At 39.4% G+C, this 17,848-nt stretch overlaps 1 protein-coding gene across 2 annotated transcripts in view; it reads left to right on the plus strand.

Moving 5' to 3' along the window:
* The window catches only part of RNF144B (ring finger protein 144B), a 220,906-nt gene that overhangs the window by 12,564 nt on the left and 190,494 nt on the right, over positions 1-17,848 (plus strand). Inside the window, exon 2 of one of the 2 annotated variants that reach the window (XM_071210992.1) lies at positions 17,395-17,531. The exons of the other annotated variant lie outside the window; for it this stretch is intronic. The gene's annotated coding sequence lies outside the window, so the exon portion shown is untranslated. The remainder of the gene's footprint in view (positions 1-17,394; positions 17,532-17,848) is intronic. 2 annotated transcript variants of the gene reach the window in all.

A 17,848-nucleotide genomic window follows, 5' to 3' on the forward strand; every position in this document is an offset into this window, starting at 1 on the left:
TAGGATTGACATCTTCATGATATTTAGTATTCAAATCCCTGATCACAAAATGTCTTACCATTTGTTTAGGTCTTTTTTATTTCTTTTAGCAATGTTTCATAGTTTTCTGAATATAGGTCCTGTACATCTTTGGTTAAAGTGATTCCTTGGTATTTGAGTCTTTTTGTTGCTATTGTAAATGGAATTTTCCCCCTAATTTCCTCTTCAGATTGTTCAATACTAGTGTACAGAAACATTATTGATTTTTGTGTGTTGACCTTGTATCCTTCCACTTTGCTGAACTTGTTTATTAGCTCAAGTAGCTTTGTTGTAGATATTTCGGGATTTTCTAAATATAGGATCATGTCATCTGTGAATGGTGAGGGTTTTATTTCCTCTTTTCTGTTTGGATGCCTTTTTTTTTTCCTTGTCTAATTGCTCTAGCTAGAATTTCTGGTACAATGTTGAATAACAGTGGTGACAGTGGGCATCCTTGTCTATTCCTGATCTTAGAAGGAAAGTTTTCAACCTTTGCCCATTGAGTACAATGTTGGTTGTGCGTTTTTCATATTGGCCCTTTATCATACTGAGAAACTTTCATTCTCTTCCTATATTTCAAAGTGTTTTTATCAAGATAGGGTGCTGTCTGCATCAATCTAGATGATCATGTGTTTTTTTTCCCTTCAATTTGTTAATGCAGTGTATTTAACATGAATTGATTTTCTTGTGTTGAACCACTCTTGCATACCAGAAATATGTACTTGGTCCTGGTATATAATTCTTTTAATATGCTGTTGGATTCTATTTGCAAATATTTTGTTGAGAATTTTTTTTAGGAGGCACTGGAGATTGACTTCAGGACCTTGTACATGCAGAGCAGGCACTGAGTTACACCCGCACCACTGCTGAGAATGTTTGTATCTATGTTCATTATTAGAGAGATTGGTCTGTAATTTTCTTTTCTTGTAGTAGCTTTGGTATTAGGGTGATCTTGGCTTCATAAAATATGCTGGGTAATTTTCCCTCCTCTTCAAATTTTTGGAAGAATTTAAACAGGATTAGTGTTAATTCTTCTCAAAATGTTTGCTAGAATTCACCTGTGAAGTCATCTGGTCCTGAACTTTCCTTTGTTGGGGGAGTTTTGATGACTGATTCAATCTCTTTAAATGTGATTGGTTTGTTGAGTTCTTATATTTTTTTGTTGAGTCAATGTAGGTTGTTTGTGCATTCTAGGAATTTATCCATTTCATCTAGGTTGTCTGGTTTGTTGGCTTACAGTTTTCCATTGTATGCTCTTATGCTTTTTATTTCTGTGTGGTCAGTCATAACATCCCCTTTTTAATTTCTGATTTCATTTATTTTCATCTTCTCTCTTTTTTTCTTTGTTAATCTAGCTCAGGGTTTTTCAATTTCATTGATCTTCTCAAAGAACCATCTTTTGGTTTTGTTGATTTTCTCTATTCTGTTTTTTTCCCCCCTCAATTTCATTTATTTCTGTTCCCATCTTTATTATTTCTTTCCTTCTGCTTACTTTGGGAATGGTTTGCTGTTCTTTTTCTAGGTCCTCCAGGTGTTCAGTTAGGTCTTTGATTTTAGCACCTCTTTTTAAATACAGGTGTTTAGGGATGTAAAGTTCCTTCTCAGCACTGCCATTGCTGTATCCCATGAATCTTGATAAGTTGTATTCTTGTTTCATTCATTATGAGATATTTCCTAATTTTTCTTACAATTTCTTCTTTGATCCACTGATAGTTTAGGAGTGTGTTGTTCAGCCCCCACACATTTGCAGATTTCCCCCTTTCCTGTCTATTATTGGTTTCCAGCTTCACTCCATTATGATCTGAGAGGGTGCTTTGTATCATTTCAATCTTTTTATATTTATTGAGACCTGCCTAGTGACCCAACATGTGGTCTATCCAGAAGAAAGATCCATGAGCACTTGAGAAGAATGTATAACCTACTGTTTTGGGATGCAAAGTTCTGTATATGTCTATTAGGTCTAGCTTATCATGTTGTTTAGTTCCTGTTTCCTTCTTGATCTTCTTTCCAGTTGTTCTATCTAATAATGTGAGTGGTGTGTTGAAGTCTCCAGCTATTATTGTCTAGAGTCTATTTCTCCCTTCAGTTTTGCTAGAGTTTGCCTCACATATTTTGGGGCACTCTGGTTAGATGCATATTTATGACTGTTACTTCTTCCTTGTAGATTATCCCCTTTGTTCATAAGGACCTTCTGCATCTCTTATACATTTTTTGCATTTAAAGTCTGTTTTGTCTGATGTTAGTTTAGCTATAACTGCTCTGTTCTGGTTACTGTTTGCATGAGATATCTTTTTTCCAACCTTTCACTTTCAGCTGATTTGTATCCCTAGATCTAAAGTGAGTCTCCTGTTAGCAGCATATGGATGGCTCATGTTTTTAAAAAAATCTGTTCTGTCAGCTTATATCTTTTGATTTGGGAGTTTAATCCATTCACATTCAATGATATTATTGTAAATGCATTATTTATTTCCACTTCCAGCATTTATTCTTTGGCTTTCTTGTGGTTTTCATTGTCAAATATGGGTCTTTTATTTTTGTCTGTCTCTTTTTTCTTTTGGATATCCTTTCTTTTTTTTTTCCCATCTGTCTTTTTACTCTTTTGGCTATTCTTTTTTTTTTTTCTTCAAGTGTCACAATGTTTATTGATAGATAGAAGTATATAAAATATATAAAATCATGGCATGAACATAACTTGGTAAATTAAGTAGACAATTTCAATACTATAATGAGGAAGAATTCAAATTCTCACCATTTGTTTCACACCCACAAAAAACCACTTCAGTGGCATTAACAATCTCTCAGAACTGATCAGTTTTGTGCAAGTAAACTATGTTTCTTTTAGAAAGACTTGTGCACTTGCCCAGGCTCGAGAGTATTTTATAATCCAGCACATAAAGCACATCACTAGAGGTAGAAATACAGGCAATATCTTATTATGGCAACAACCATCAATTACAATTAAAATTTTTTCTGAAACAATGAAATGGATAATCAAATATTGCAAGAACTCAAGTATTCCTGAGCTAAGTGCATTTCTATAGTCAGTATTCACTTTTCTGATTTAAAACAGCCGAAGATAACTGGCAGCAAAGAATGTTCTTGCAATAGCCAGCCTCTGCTGAACAACTTATGATGTAATTATTGCATGCTGCTAATGTACTATCTAAATCGTAAAGATACTCCTAAAATATTTGATGGTAGACTCTGATTAAGACATTACAGTACCAGAAACCATATGCAGGAGGAAATCTTACTGATGTGTTTCTGCTTTAAATATTGTGAAAGCACTGGACTGAATTTTCACAGTGGTTAGGTCAAATGCAGTTATATCATGGCAATAGTATGTTTTGCACAATTTTAGGCGTTAGCTGGTTCTTTAGTCAGCTTCTTCCTCTGATTCTTCTTCAACCCCTTCTAAGCCAGGCAGCCGTCTCAGTTCACACCCTGGTAGGAATGTGGGAATGTGTTTCCTATAAGAATGTGAAAGAGGATCTTGCCTCCAGGCTATTCAAACCTTGCAAATCAAACTTTCTCAGAGACAGTTCTCCAACCTTTATGGGCAGCCCCTTTCCTTTTCCTGGGTAGAAATAATTCTACTCCCCTCTGTGTCCTCAACAACCAGTCCCAGTCAGTATGGAGGGTGCTTGAGAGAGTTGGATCTCTTTTGTCCCCTGCCACCTCCCTGGGCAAACAATGGTGCAATAGTGCCGCCCCACCCAGCCTGGCAGGGCTCCTGGGACACAGCCCTTAGGCTTCATCCCTCGTTCTCCCTGTTCCTGGGAAGGTAGACCCCTGAGGCCTCTTTTTATCTGTTGCTGTTGCTGGCCAGAGGCCAGAGAATTCAAAGCTGTCTTCTCCAAAGGGGGGTGGTAGTGGTGGTGGTGGTGGTGTGGTACATAGGCACTGGCAGGTGCAGCTGCAGTTTTTACTAATGGAGTTTTCTCATCAAGATTCATTTCCTTTGCCCTGATATCCAGCCTTCCCCTGATGCCTTAAACCCTAAAACATTTTTTTTTTTTTCAGGTCATTTCTGCCTGTCCTTCAGCTATTTTTCTGGGAGAGAAGTGAGCCCCATATCTCTCTAATCCTCCATCTTCCTGAAAGTTGTAATAAGTTTTGAAATCAGAGAGAGTCCTCCAACTTTGTTCTTTTTCAAAATTGTTATGGCTGTTTGGGACCTCTTGCAATTGAATTTGAAGTTCAGTTTTTCCATTTCTACAAAGAAGGCTACTGGAATTTTTATAGGTATTGCAGTGACTCTGTAGATTGCTTTGGGTGGTATTGACTCTTAAAAATAATTGTCTTCTAAGTCATGGATGTGAGATGTTCTTCTTTTTATTTAAGTCTTTAAATTCTTTCAGCAGTGTTTTATAGTTTTCAGTGTACAGGTCTTTCACCTCTTGGATATATATATTCCTAGATTATTTTTTTCAGATGCCATGGTTAAATTTATTTCTAGATATTTCTTTTAGATGCCACTGCTAATGAACTACTTTCTTTTTTTAAATTTTTTTTAATTTTTTTAATATTACATTAAAAAAAATGAGGTCCCCATATACCCCCCACCCCCTTCACCCCACTCCTCCCCACATAGCAACAATCTCCTCCATCATCATGAGACATTCATTGGATTTGGTGACTACATCTCAGAGCACTGCTGTACCTCATGGTCAATGGTCCACATCATAGCCCACACTCTCCCACATTCCACCCAGTGGGCCATGGGTGTCCGGTAACTGTCCCTGCAGCATCACCCAGGACAACTCCAAGTCCCAAAAATGCCTCCACATCTCATCTTTTCCTCCCATTCCTCACACCCAGCAGCGACCATGGCCACTTTCTCCACACCAATGCCACATTTTCTTTGATTACTAATCACAACAGTTCATGAATAGAATATCAGTAAGTCCACTCTCATCCATATTCTATTCCTCCATCCTGTGGACCTTGGAATGGTTGTGTCCACTCCACATCTATATCAAGAGGGGGCTTAGATTCCACATGGATGCTGGGTGCAATCCTCCTGCTTTCAGTTGTAGGCACTCTTGGCTCCATGGTGTGGTGGTTGACCTTCTTCAACTCCATGTTAGCTGAGTGGGGTAAGGCCAACAAACCAGAAAGTAGGAGCTGAAGTCTGTTGAGGCTCAGAGCCTGGCTATCATATGGTCAGTCCAGAGATTCAGATCCCTTGGGTATATATTAAACTCCAGCACCAACTACAGTTCTGGTAAAAGTAACAGGAGAAGCTTGTGAAAAAAGATCACATCTGAGTCCAGCTCCACCACACAGAAACACAAACTCCAAAGAAGGGCCAACTGACATGGCACTGAACTCCATCTGCCATGACCATAAAACCTCTGGGTCTCTGTAGCCCTCAGAAGAACCAATACCTGGGGTTGTATCTCCTTTATCTGTCTCTGGGACTCTGCTCAGGTGTGCATAAGGGCAACCCCTCTGATAACCTCCCAGCTCTTTTTCAGAGACTCATAGCCATATAATCTCATTTGTCCTTTCCATTTCCCCCTTGATTCAGGTCAAAAAGCATTTTTAACTCCTGGTATTATATGTAGACTGAGATATTCTGCTGGTCCCAGTTGACCTTTTTATTCAAGTTACATCATCAGCTGGTATTTGGTAGTAATCCCTCAGCACCAGGGAGGCTCATCCCCGGGAGTCATGTCCCACGCTGGGGGGAAGGCAACGCATTTACATGCTGAGTTTGGCTTTGAGACTGGCCACATTTGAGCAACACAGAGGCTCTCAGGAGGTAACTCTTAGGCACCCTGCAGCTCTAGGCTTTGTTCTTATTTCAGGTGTACAGGCTCACAAGTATAGTCATTAGTGTCAAGGGCTCATTGTTGGACTTTCATTCTTTTTTGGTCATTGTTGTTGCACTTGGGGGATTGTTGCTGTTCCTTTAGGGACTGTGATAGAGCTCCCCTGGCTAGGAACTCAGTACTCCCTCAGTTGTTGTTTTTAATTGTATCCAGTATGAAAATATCCAAACACTTTTTATGTGCCCTGGATATATGCCCTGTTGAACTCCCTGCCAACCATGTGTCCCCTGTCAATAACATCCCACACCAGTATTCCTCTGCTGCCATTGTTGAACCTTTCTGTGATCCTAAACTTCCTGAAAAGTGAAGCCCAATATATTGCCAGGTTCCCTTAATAGTAAAATGGAAAATAGTGATGAGTTTAAAGGTTAGATATAGAATACATATTAATTTGGAAAAATTAATGTAAAAATAAATTGGGGTATCAAAAAATTTAAAAATGCAAAAGCTTTGCTTTTATGTTTTGCCTTCCATCACTGCAATAAGTGTTGCCTTGTGTGCAAATTGGCAAGGCAACTACTTCGTCTTTTCCTCAGTGTCTACGTCCTATCTTTTTCTTTTTTCTAATTATTAAGCTTATCTTCACAAGAATTTTAGATCACAGTAATTCATATATACAATATACAGTAGTCCCACATTTCCAACAGAAAACCTTTTCCCTTTCACAGCAATAATCTTTTTACATATTCATACTATATTTACTGGAACTGATGTATAGATATTAAGACAATAGCTTTCAAACAAGGTAACATTTGTGTTTACATTGTGGTTTATATTTCAGACTATACAATTTTCTAAATTTTTAGTTGTCTTATGTTTTACATTATGATTTACATTTTAGCCTATCAGCCCCTATATATTTTTGGTGTAATTTTACATGCCTTATATCCATCCTTGCATACTCTTGTGGAACACTTCTATTGCCCACACAGTTACATTGGTTCCATCTATTCAATACCTCTTTCCCACTCCCTTTAGGGCCCACAGTGACAGTCAATCTTCATTGCTTGAAGGGCCATGTTCAGAGATACTTGCAACAGTGTTGAGGGCTTAATATGCTCAACTGCCCTAATGCACTGGGAGCCACTATTTCTCTTGAAAGATACAATTCCCTCTATTTGATGGCATCAGTCCTCCCCAGGATGTGGTTATACCTTCACTCTCATTATATGGGTCTCTATCCCATGATATAACCCGCTATGGCAAAATGAGCATTCACATATTCCCTAGGAGCCTGTCCTGCGTCAGATTATCCCCTTTAAGCATCTTAAACAGGTAACTTTCCTAATTATATTTTTGAAAAGGTTTTCTCAGCATTATACTCTCAACCAAATACCTGACAATCTCCTATGTTCGTATGTTGCCCCACCCTCCCCCCAATTTCTTGGACAATATAACCCATCCTCCCATCCCTAGCCCCCCTCAAGCCTGCAAAGCCCCACCCAAAGATAACTCTATGCCCCCATTTTATCCCTTCCTTGTACAAATACTTACCTCCAGCTTATCATAGATTTCTCCCATGTAGGTGTCAGCTTACATCCTTCCTCTACCCCCCAATTTGCTGTAAGCCTATCACCCAGTCTCTAGCTCTCTGAGGCAGCCTGGTTTACTTATTTCATATCATTGAGGTCATGTAGTATTTGTCCTTCAATGCCTGGGTTGCTTCATTCAACATAAGGTTCTCAAGATTCATCCATGTTATCACATGTGTTTGTAGTGTATTTGTTCTTAAAGCCGAATAGTATTCCATTGTATGTATATACCACATTTTATTTATTCATTCTTCTGTCGATGGGCATTTGGGTTGATTCCAACTTTTGGCAATAGCGAACAATGCTGCTATGAACATTGATATGCATATATTGCTTTGTGTCCTTGTTTTCAGTTCTATTGGGTATATACCCAGCAGTGGAATTGCTGGGTCATATGGCAAGTCTGTGGCTAGTTTTTTGAGAAACTGCCAAACTGTCCTCCAGAATGGTTGGATCCTTCTGCATTCCCACCAGCAGTGGATGAGTTGAACTACTTTCTTAATTTCCTCTTTAGATAGTTCATTGCTGGTCTATAGAGCATAATTTGATTTTTGTGTCGATCTTTACAACTTTGCTGAATTTGTCTAGTAGCTTTTGTTGGAAAGAAAGCTGCACCTGTAACAAAACAAAAGCTCACCCGATTGTGCAGGAGAAAAGAATTTTATTAATGATTTTGCAAGAACGGGCACATGACCTGGATAAAATGGCCGGCATGCCAAATAACAAGAAACAGTGATATTTATAACCTAAACCTAACATGCAGGTCCCTCCCCTGTTCCCCACTGATTGGGTACTTCAAAGGTAACAGCCTATCCGAGAGATCTAACTAACTTACGTGGTTCCGTTCTGATTCCCTGATCCTGTATTCCTTACACTCCGTCGGGCTGGGTGGGCTCTGCACCGCTTTTACTCCTGGCCCGCTTTTCAAATTTGGTGCCACTTTCACTACTGGCCCCACTCCCAGCACTCACCATTGGCCCTCCCTTGTTTCAGAGCTACTTTTCAAATTCTTAGTGGGCCAAAGCCGCTAGAACCCCTACCCTCCCTCCCTGAACAGCAGAGCGGGCTCCAGCTGCCCCTTTGTGAGAATTGAACTTAGCCCTTTCCCACTCTTTCTTGTGACTTCCTTTGGATAACTATTTATAGGGTTATGTTGTCTGTGAATAGAGATAATTTATTTTTTCCTTTCCAATTTGGAAAATGTCTTGGGGCCTGGAGAAGGCTGTGTTCCTTTTTGGTCACCATTCTTCCATTGTAGGTACTTCCATATTTCCAAAAGCAGAGGTTATTCTCTAAACTAGTAGATTCATAGGAAGCCTTTGTAAATATTTTGAAAGACTCCACTGGCAGGTCCAGATCATACAGCATTTGACCCATGGCCACACCCTCGGCCCAGCCTAGGTCCCAGTTTTGCAGCTTGGGAATGTTGCTTGCATACAACTTGGGCAGAATGTTTGCCCTTTCCATCCCTTCCCCTCCCTGTCCCTGAATAGTTTCTTAGAGAGTGTGTAATAAATGCCTTGTGGAATCTTGCTTTAAACTTTCAAGTAAGTTCTCTGTTAATACTTCTAACTGATAATACTTAGACTTTTTTTTTTTAAGTCAAACTTTCCATTAGCATCCTTCAGAAAGTTATCACAATTAAAATGTTTTTTTGGAAACCATGTGAGCAGAAAGAGGTAATAGTATTAGGCTTATCATATATAAAATTATTTATAAATATATTTAAGTTTATAAAAAGGCTTATTAAAAAGATTAATGGGTATCAGGCAACTGACTTATTTTACATTTTGATTTGGGAAAATACAGAGGAGTGTAAAGATGAATATCAAAATCATCTCTATTCTCACTACCCAGAGATAATCCCATCTAACATTTTGGTATAACTGCCTATCCAGTTTTTTTTTTTTTTTAACTATTTGTGTATCTATCAATTTTGCTGTTATAGAATTGAGGGTGTTTTCCCCCATGCGTTCTGTTTTAAAAAAGTTAACAGTATATCATAAGAATTGCCTATATATGCTGTTACACATTAGTATTATTTTTAGCTATCTGGACTTTTTTTTTTTGCCTTAAACAATAAGAATTTATTGGCTTACTGTTTTGAGGCTAGGAAAAGTCCAAAATAGTGTGATAGCAAGGCGATGCTTTCTCCCCAAATCTGTAACATTCTAGTGCTGGCCGCCAGCAGTCCAAGGACTCCTTGGCTTGGATCCCTGGCTCACATCACTTGATGATGTCCTCTCCTTTTTCTTGCAGGTTCGACTGATGCCTCCCCATATATCCTTCCAACTCTGGCTTCCAGTTTCTTTCTTCTTATAAGGCCTCTAGTGATCTGAATTAAGACCCAACCTCTTTCAGTTCAGCCATTCCTTAACTTAAAATAACACCTTCAAGAGGTCATATTTATAATGAATTCACACTCACAGGAAAGCAGATTAAGATTTAGAGCATGTATAAATTGGGGCCCATAATTCAATCTACCACAGTCCACCCTCTGGACTCCCAAAAGACAGATTAAATACATCCACCCAAACCCAATATCCCAAAGGCCTTACATCATTTCATTAACAGCTCTATGTTCAAAGTCTCATCAAAATAAATTATGGGTGTGTTATATCCTGGGGCAAAATTCCTCTCCTTCTGATGGGCTTGTTTGCTAGAAAAAAGTTATCTGCTTCCAAAAATACAATGGTGGGATAGGCATAATATAAACATTTCAATTCCAGAAGGGAGAAATTGGAAGGAAAGTAGGGGTCATAGGTCCAAACAAGTCTAAAACCCAGCAGGGCACATTCCTTTAGATTTCAAGTTCTGAGAGTCTTCTGTGGCTTGACACTTCATCTTCCATGCTTCTCAGAACAACAGCTCCACCCTTTCCAAGAACTGGCGTGGCAGCCACTGGCCCTAGGGCCCACCCTCTCTGGGGGCTGAACTCTCTGTACTATTTATTATTTGCTCATTTTCCATACAGTGGATTGAGAGGTAGATATCATATATTTTAAAATTAATTTATTGACATATATCACTCATACATAAACATACATAAACAATAAGTATATAATAATAGTTGTGAACTTATAGATATCATATTTTAAAAAATCTGCTACTGCTGCCTTTGTTTTGTTTTATACATACATGTGTAGTCACACACATGTATATACTTGTTTTCTAATCAGGGCTGGGAAGAAATTGTCATCTTACATGTCATCTGTAAGATGAGAAATTTGGCACATTTACTCTCTCTCTCTTTCTCTAGGTCTCCCATTTCCTAGTGTTTGAAGATAAAATTTAGGATTTTTTTTTTCTATTAATAAATGCTGAAATGCTTTATCTTTTAATACCTTATTTTTGACATTTTCTTTGACGTTTATGTCCTTATTCACAAATCTTATTTAGATTTAATTCTATTTAAGTTGTTCTACTGTTTACCACTATTTCAATACTATTACAGTGTCTGTAGTCTTAAATTCATATCTTAACTAATTTAAGTATATATTCAAGTAATTTTTTTTAGGAGGTCATGTATAGCTGAAACTGTTTTCAATAAATTTTCTTTCAGGAGCTCTTGTATAGCTGAGAATGTTTTTCTCTTTTCCTTGCTGTATATAAAATACTTGGGTCGCGGTCTTTACCTCAATGCTCTCTAGATATTGCTCCACGGAATTCTAGCAATTATGGTTATAGAATAGAAGCTTGAGATTTGCCTGGATATGATTCCTTTGTAGATAATCTGTTTTTCTCTCTGGATGCTTAAAGCATTATTTTCTTTTCTCTAATATGAAATGCTTTTACTGAAGTGTATAATGGTGATATTCTGTTTTGTTTTTCCAGGTATTCTTTGAGTAGTTTTGATTTGAAGATTTAATCTTTTTTCATTTCAAGGATTAACTTTTTTCCCTGATGATTTCTTTGTTGATATTTTCTTTTGGGATTTAATGCACACATGTATGTCTTCACCTCTCCTAACTCATCTTTTATTTAATAAATTTAATCTCCTATTTGCTCTTTGAATACTGGCGGAATTTCTCAGATTTATCTTCTATTTTGTCTAGATTTTTTTGGGATTTAATGCACACATGTATGTCTTCACCTCTCCTAACTCATCTTTTATTTAATAAATTTAATCTCCTATTTGCTCTTTGAATACTGGCGGAATTTCTCAGATTTATCTTCTATTTTGTCTAGATTTTTAGTCATGTCCAATCTGTTACTCATTTCTTCCATTGTAACTTTTTATTTGCCCATGATTTTTTTTTATATCTAAGTGTTCTTTCCTAACCTCAGCTCCTTCCTGCTTTATGATTACTTACTATGGTTTTGCACTATAATGTCCTTTTAATTCTCACTGAGTCCACTCAATAGAAAATTTGTAAAATCTTCTTCTGTGCAGCACCTTTATTTTATTAGGCATCATTTGTGGTAATTCTTTCGAAGGGTCTCCTTCTATTGAAGGAGTCTTTTTCTCTGCCTGGTGTTTTTTCTCTTTGCTCTCTCTTAGCAAGGTAATCCGTGTGAGCCCAGAATTAAGAGTTAAAGAGGTTGTTCGTTATGGTGTAGACCTGCACTTGACTACGTGGTCAGATGAAAGGAGAAGGGAAAAGTTTAATTATATTACATTCTCAAACACCTTTTTACGGTCTAATTTTATCCTTGAAACAGTTATTTTAGAGTCAAAGGAACATTGCCTTTGGATTCAGAAAGCCGTGAATTGAATATTTTCCTTAACACTAATAACATTTGTAACCATTTGCAAATTACTTTCGTTTTCTTGGTCCCATTTCCTTTACCCAGAAAAATATACTATTACCTCATGGAGTTGTAAAGATTACACAAGATAATTATATAGGAATTGCCAGAACACAGATGGTGGTAGAAAGCATGGATGAGCTAGCTCAGAGAGACTGTGGGGCAAGAAGAGGCTCCAATAATGAAAGCCTGAGGGACACCGAGGACAAGGCAACAAAAGGCGATGGAGAAGGAGTGGCGCAAGTGTAGGAGAAAGACCTGGGAAAGTAAAGCCGAGGAACAAAGGGAATATAGAGGTTTAAGATGACAGGAACATTCTTTCACGTGTATTAGGAGGACAAAGAAGTTCCCATTGGTTTAGGCAATTTGGAGGTCAGTGGTGGCCTCAATCCCAGTTTCAGTACAGAGATTCAGCAGAAGCAAAACTGCACTGGAATGATTAATAATTTTGGGAAGATAGGAAAGTGTAAACTGCTAATAAGAATGTTTCTCTTAATAACTTATTATTATTAAAGGGAAAGGAGAAAGATAGGTCAGTAGCTAGAGGGACAGTCAAGACAGGAGATTCTGATTTAAAGGAACAATAAAATAAAAAATAATTAGGGAGAAGCAGATGTGGCTCAAGCAGTTGGGTACCTGCCTACCACATGGGAGGTCCCGGGTTTGGTTCTGGATGCCTCCTAAAAAAACAGATGAGCAGACATGGCATACAATGAACACACAGTGAGTGCAAACAATGAGGAGGAGGGTAGAAATAAGTAAATAAAAGAAATCCTAAAAAAAATAATTAGGAATGGAAAGTTTGTCAAGTTTTAATTTTTTTTTCAAATAAGGACATTAAAAATATTAATACTCCCATCTAATATCTTATTTCATACAGGAAAGAAAATTTCAACAATTAAACATTTGAATCAATTTAGCTTTATGAGAAAGTCACTATCTCAGAAGTAAAGTTTTTCATTTCTACCTAAGATGTGCCTTTTCCCCTAGTTTCAAGTTTCCACCTCACCTTCCCTTCAGGGATCTGGCTTCATCAATGATCTTCTCTCTCAAATATTTTAAATCTCTTCTTCTCTATTGACTCTTCCATTAGCAAACAAACATGCTCCACTCTCCTATCTTAAAAAACAAGAGGCAAAATTTCATGAGGAGTTAAATTAAAGTGGTGGTAGAGGAGTTGAGAAGAGGAGCAAGATGCGGGGATGTTTTGTGAATAGCATTAAGAGCACTTGGTGATGGATTGGATGTGGCTTGTCAGGAAGAGGGAGGAGTCTACGGTAACTCCAGTCTGTGTGGTTATGTTGCGTGTGATGTCACACAGGAAGTGCAGGGCTGGGGGTGAGGACTCATGACTTCAGTCCAGTGTGTGGTAGGGAAGACGGGTTGTGTATTCTGAGTCTCTCCCCGAATCCTGCGCCAGTGTGCTTTAACCGGGCCCCCACCCCACCCTGACAACCCGCCTCGGCCATTGTCACTTCACCCCTTCGTGGTTGGCCCTTCAACCTTGAATTGTGGAATTATTTGGCTCTTGGGCACTCCAGTCTTGCTTCCAGGAGTCTGTGAGCCAACAGAATACAAATATTTCTACGAACCGATTGGTAGAAACACGAGTGTGCGTGTAACAGGATGTTAAAATGGAACCTTTTTAGTTTCGGGTTTTGCTGAGGCCCCAAGCAATAGGGGCACCAAGGTGATAGAAGCCACGCTCCAAAGTCTGATATTAGACTTCAGAGCAGTGCTTGGAACAGCAAGTCCAGGAGAACCTGTTTAGCACCGTTCCTTTGCTGTTAGCTCGCCAGCCATGGCTAGCCCATAAATGAGCCTGGGGATGTCCAATGAATAATGGTTAGAAGATGATTTTTAGAGAGCTGTTGGGGGGTTTGGGAATCCCCTCTGGCCTCCATGAGGGTGAGGTGTTAGGCACTTGTCCTTTCAACTCAAGTCTAGAGCAAGGGACTTTATGGAGGTCTTTTGGAATATTTTAATGTGTGGCCGCTGCCGATTGAAGGCATAGTGGATCAGTGATTCAGGCCATAGAAATGGAAAGGATTTACCTCTAAGTGATGAAATGCTCATCTGATAGCTAGCTCCTCTGATGGTGAAGCAAAAATGATGTCGCTGCATTGCCCCATCGTTTGAAGGAGCACAACACACAGGACTGTTTCCCAGGGACCAAAGTTGGACAGCAGGTTGGCCCGGGGTCATCTGAGGTCATGGTAAGGGAGCGAACTGGAATCCCAGTAGGGCCACTGGGAAAAGAGCCATAAATAACCATCTACGAAAAGGGCAGTGCAGGTGAAACATCCCCAGTGATGGGGGTGGGGTGGGAGGTTCTCCTAGGAATGCAGGGACCCCTTATTTCTCACCCCCCCCTCACCAAGAGAGTCAGCTTTAAGTACCCACCAATCCTGCAGACCACCGCATTGGCATTAGATAATCATGTCAGTATTTGTCAAGGAAGAACTTTCCTGCTTGCCTCCTCCTCCCTCCATGTCATCACCACTTGGGTACCAGAAACTGGGATAATCTAGATTTGCAGGCTGGGAAAGCGAGAGGGAACTTTCCATGTCCCTTTCCCAGGGTAAGTGGCTGGTGCTGTGCAGGCCATGGCCAAAGGAAGGCAGATATTTAAGTGAAATTAGAAGATCTTGAGTATTATACTAGATTTGGACTCATACATTACAGAACTGTGAATTTGGAGGGCTTAGAGTGACTTATGGTAACTTCATTATTTAAGAGTGATTAGAGGGGAGTGGATGTGGCTCTAGCAGTTGGATGCCTGCCTCCCACATGGGAGGTCCTGGGTTTGGTTCCTGGTGCCTCTTAAAGAAGATGAACTGATTCAATGAGCGGACACAATGAGCAGGGTACTGGATGTGGCTCAAGCGGTTGGGCATCCACCTCCCACATGAGAGGTCCTGGGTTTGGTCCCCAGTGCCTCCTAAAGACAACAAGCAGTCACAATGAGCAGACATGATGAACAGACAGACGAGGGAGCCACTGGGGGTGGGGAGGGAAGAGTGACTAGAAAAGTCATGGTAACTGCCCAGAATTTCATCTATGGACAAGGAAAGTCCCAATCAGCAAGATAAACTTAAAGAGGCAATGGTGAAAATGAAGTAATGATCTGATTGTATTCTCACAAGCCCTGTTTAATTCAATATATATATATATATTGAACATATAAAACCATCTGTTGTCATACAGTGATACATAATTGACAAGAGGATGGAAGGGATGGCAGAGACAGTTATTATACGAATTAAACTTATTTACAGAAATGTCGCAGTAATGATTTTCATTTCTTAAAGTGATTCTAGGAATATTTTAACTAATCAGTTAAAAATATATAAAATAGGGAAGTGGATGTAGCTCAAGGATAGAGCTTCTGCCTACCATATAGAGGACCTGGGTTCGATCCCTGGGGCCTCCTGGTGAAAAAGAAGAAGGGAAAGTGTGCCTGCATGGCAAGCCAGTGCCTGCGCAAGTGCCCTCATGGTGAGCTGTGTGCCCCATGCAAGTGAGTCACACAGCAAGATGATGACTCATCAAGAGAGAAAAGGGGAGAGTCAAGGTGAAGGGCAGCAGAAACTAGGAACTGAGGTGGTGCAATTGACAGGGAACCTCTCTCCCAGTCAGAGGTCTCCAGGATCGAATCCCAATGAATCCTAGAGGAGAAAAAATGAGAAGAGAAGACAACACAGACAGCAAAAACAGCAGGGCAGGAGGAGGGGAAGGGGAAAATAAATAAATAGATATAAGGTTTGCAATCTGTTCAACAGCTGGGGAAATGTAGACATCTGAGATATTGCCTGTTTATAATAATCACATAAGACATTTCCCACATCTGTATACAGAGAACCACAGAAGCAATAAATGCCTCGGATTAATTGGTCTCCATTTGTAATCAGTCATTGATCAATTAAAAAAAAAAACATGCATTCCTGTAAAACAATGAAGTGATGCCCATAAACCAATAAACTCTAGAATAAACAAGAATCCTAATGACTTGTCTTCTCAGCTTTGGGAAATTTTCAAAGGGCTTTAAACTATTAGCATTCCATATTGTCTTCCCAGAATTTGTAACATCGTTTAGTCAAAGTCGTTGAATGCTAGAGGAACGACAAGGGGGCAATCAAAATAGCATTTCTATTAATGTATTCCTAAAAGTTGAACAAGACAACCTGAAAAACATGTGTGAATTATGCATCACATATTGTAGCAGTTTGATATGGTTATGAATTGTAAAAATAGATACTGAATTATGTTTGTAATCTGATCTGGCTTGACTGAGTTCTGATTCGGGCTTTGATTGGGCCAAGCCATTAAGGCGTTGATTCCCTGCCCCTTGGTGGGTGGGGACTCACAGATAAAAGGCATGACAAAGGACAGAGTTGTGGGTTTCTGATGTTGGGAGTTTTGATGTTGGAGTGTGATGCTGAAGTCTTAAATTGGAACCCTGGGGAAAGAGACAGAGCCCTTTGCCTGAGAGTCTACAGCTGACCTTGTGGACAGAGGCAAAGCCTAGAGAGCTTCATAGTCTATAGCTGACCTTGTGGAGGAAACAGAGTAGCTGAGCCCAGAGGAACCCAGAATGCCTGAACCCTTGCAGATGTCGGCAGCCATCTTGCTTCCAACACGTGAAAATAGACTTTAGTGAGGGAAGTAACTTATGCTTTATGGCCTGGTAAGTGTGAGCTCCTACCCCAAATAAATACCCTTTATAGAAACCAACCAATTTCTGATATTTTGCATCAGCACCCCTTTGACTGACTAATACACATATTTACACTGACAGAGAACAAGTGCAGTTTATCTCATCGAGCAGAAATTGGACCCAGAGATAGGCTGTTGGACTGAGCTGAAAGGATGGTTCAAGAAAGGTGATGATTCAGCATGGGGACATATCTCAGTCCTCTTTGACTCTAGAGGAAACCCTTGCTGTGCCCTCAGGATCCTGGGGACAGTGTGCTGTGTTGCTCCAGCTCTCTGCTAAATACCATGCACTCTTTTGCATAATGCTAAGAGCAGGAAGTGGGAGACTTGAACCAGCTCTGCCTACCACTTACAAGTTGTATACCCTTGCTTATATCTTCTAATATTGCTTTTTCCCTATAGTAGGCAAAATTCTAAGATGTTCTCTAAGATTCCCTCTGACCTGGTATATATACCCTGTCTAACCTGCCTCCTCTTGGTTGTGGATGGGACCTGGGAAGTTGTTGGGGTGTCACTCCCATGATTATGTTTCTTTATGTAAGCCTCCTCCATAGCAGGCGGAAGAGAGAGTCTCCTGCTGGTTTAGAAGAAGCCATGTTAAAAAAAAAAAAAAAAGAAGAAGAAGCCATGTTGTGATGGATCTCGTGGCTAGAATCCCAGAGCAACCGCTAAGTTTGTGGTAAGTTGTTACATAGCTATGAAAAACTAATACCTTCCCCATTTTCTGTAGTCTGTCCTCTCAGAATTATTCTGAGCATTTGCTGGAGCTTCTCATTCTACCTTCTATATCTCTTAATTCATATTTTCCATTGTTTTGTTTTTTCTCAGTTTTGTGTCCAAGAATTTCCTTGGATTTATCTTTAATTTTATGGTATCTCTTTTCAGCTGGCTGCATTGATCAGCTTTTGCTTTGAAAATTCAGAGTAACCCCTTACAACAAGCCATATCTATTTCTTGCTCACAGTTGCATATTAGTGGCTATAGGTTGGGTGTGGT

The sequence above is a fragment of the Dasypus novemcinctus genome, chromosome 22 (genome assembly GCF_030445035.2).
Source record: "Dasypus novemcinctus isolate mDasNov1 chromosome 22, mDasNov1.1.hap2, whole genome shotgun sequence".
NCBI lineage: Eukaryota > Metazoa > Chordata > Mammalia > Cingulata > Dasypodidae > Dasypus > Dasypus novemcinctus.